The sequence below is a fragment of the Schistocerca americana genome, unplaced genomic scaffold (assembly GCF_021461395.2).
Source record: "Schistocerca americana isolate TAMUIC-IGC-003095 unplaced genomic scaffold, iqSchAmer2.1 HiC_scaffold_1029, whole genome shotgun sequence".
NCBI lineage: Eukaryota > Metazoa > Arthropoda > Insecta > Orthoptera > Acrididae > Schistocerca > Schistocerca americana.
In genome coordinates, this window is record NW_025725079.1 from 12,501 (window position 1) to 15,000 (window position 2,500).

General features: G+C 59.4%; 1 pseudogene; it reads left to right on the top strand.

The window, feature by feature from the left end:
* The window catches only part of LOC124558665, a 7,612-nt pseudogene that overhangs the window by 738 nt on the left and 4,374 nt on the right, over positions 1-2,500 (top strand).

A 2,500-nucleotide genomic window follows, 5' to 3' on the forward strand; every position in this document is an offset into this window, starting at 1 on the left:
TATATCTGGAGGAGTCGATTCGCCCCTTTGGGCGCTCGGGCTCCCGGCAAGCGCGCGCGGTTCTTCCCGGATGACGGACCTACCTGGCCCGGCCCCGGACCCGCGCCGCTGTTGGCTCGGGATGCTCTCGGGCGGAATAATCGCTCCCGTCAGCGGCGCTTCAGCTTTGGACAATTTCACGACCCGTCTTGAAACACGGACCAAGGAGTCTAACATGTGCGCGAGTCATTGGGCTGTACGAAACCTAAAGGCGTAATGAAAGTGAAGGTCTCGCCTTGCGCGGGCCGAGGGAGGATGGGGCTTCCCCGCCCTTCACGGGGCGGCGGCCTCCGCACTCCCGGGGCGTCTCGTCCTCATTGCGAGGTGAGGCGCACCTAGAGCGTACACGTTGGGACCCGAAAGATGGTGAACTATGCCTGGCCAGGACGAAGTCAGGGGAAACCCTGATGGAGGTCCGTAGCGATTCTGACGTGCAAATCGATCGTCGGAGCTGGGTATAGGGGCGAAAGACTAATCGAACCATCTAGTAGCTGGTTCCCTCCGAAGTTTCCCTCAGGATAGCTGGTGCTCGTACGAGTCTCATCCGGTAAAGCGAATGATTAGAGGCCTTGGGGCCGAAACGACCTCAACCTATTCTCAAACTTTAAATGGGTGAGATCTCCGGCTTGCTTGATATGCTGAAGCCGCGAGCAAACGACTCGGATCGGAGTGCCAAGTGGGCCACTTTTGGTAAGCAGAACTGGCGCTGTGGGATGAACCAAACGCCGAGTTAAGGCGCCCGAATCGACGCTCATGGGAAACCATGAAAGGCGTTGGTTGCTTAAGACAGCAGGACGGTGGCCATGGAAGTCGGAATCCGCTAAGGAGTGTGTAACAACTCACCTGCCGAAGCAACTAGCCCTGAAAATGGATGGCGCTGAAGCGTCGTGCCTATACTCGGCCGTCAGTCTGGCAGTCATGGCCGGTCCTTGCGGCCGGCCGCGAAGCCCTGACGAGTAGGAGGGTCGCGGCGGTGGGCGCAGAAGGGTCTGGGCGTGAGCCTGCCTGGAGCCGCCGTCGGTGCAGATCTTGGTGGTAGTAGCAAATACTCCAGCGAGGCCCTGGAGGGCTGACGCGGAGAAGGGTTTCGTGTGAACAGCCGTTGCACACGAGTCAGTCGATCCTAAGCCCTAGGAGAAATCCGATGTTGATGGGGGCCGTCATAGCATGATGCACTTTGTGCTGGCCCCCGTTGGGCGAAAGGGAATCCGGTTCCTATTCCGGAACCCGGCAGCGGAACCGATACAAGTCGGGCCCCTCTTTTAGAGATGCTCGTCGGGGTAACCCAAAAGGACCCGGAGACGCCGTCGGGAGATCGGGGAAGAGTTTTCTTTTCTGCATGAGCGTTCGAGTTCCCTGGAATCCTCTAGCAGGGAGATAGGGTTTGGAACGCGAAGAGCACCGCAGTTGCGGCGGTGTCCCGATCTTCCCCTCGGACCTTGAAAATCCGGGAGAGGGCCACGTGGAGGTGTCGCGCCGGTTCGTACCCATATCCGCAGCAGGTCTCCAAGGTGAAGAGCCTCTAGTCGATAGAATAATGTAGGTAAGGGAAGTCGGCAAATTGGATCCGTAACTTCGGGATAAGGATTGGCTCTGAGGATCGGGGCGTGTCGGGCTTGGTCGGGAAGTGGGTCAGCGCTAACGTGCCGGGCCTGGGCGAGGTGAGTGCCGTAGGGGTGCCGGTAAGTGCGGGCGTTTAGCGCGGGCGTGGTCTGCTCTCGCCGTTGGTTGGCCTCGTGCTGGCCGGCGGTGCAGGATGCGCGCGCCTGCGCGGCGTTCGCGCCCCGGTGCTTCAACCTGCGTGCAGGATCCGAGCTCGGTCCCGTGCCTTGGCCTCCCACGGATCTTCCTTGCTGCGAGGCCGCGTCCGCCTTAGCGTGCTCCTCCGGGGGCGCGCGGGTGCGCGGATTCTCTTCGGCCGCCATTCAACGATCAACTCAGAACTGGCACGGACTGGGGGAATCCGACTGTCTAATTAAAACAAAGCATTGCGATGGCCCTAGCGGGTGTTGACGCAATGTGATTTCTGCCCAGTGCTCTGAATGTCAACGTGAAGAAATTCAAGCAAGCGCGGGTAAACGGCGGGAGTAACTATGACTCTCTTACTTACTTACTTACTTACTTACTTACTTACTTACAGCTATGTATACCTGTAGTGAGTGCCACCGCAGCTTCACAACCAAGAACGGTCTCGGGGTCCATCGCCGCCGCCAACATCTTGCGGCCGCCAACGCGGAGATCGTCACGGAGAGGCATCGCGCGAGGTGGACGGAGGAAGAAGTCCTGTCGCTCGCCAAGGCAGAGGCCGAACTGTTCCTCGAGAGGGACGCCCGGTTCTTCTTTGTAAATCAAGAGCTCATCAGGATGTTCCCCGACCGAACGCTTGAGGCAATCAAGTGCCGACGGCGGCAAGCTGCCCACAAGCAGCTTGTCCGCCAATTCATGGAGGCGCTTGAGATCG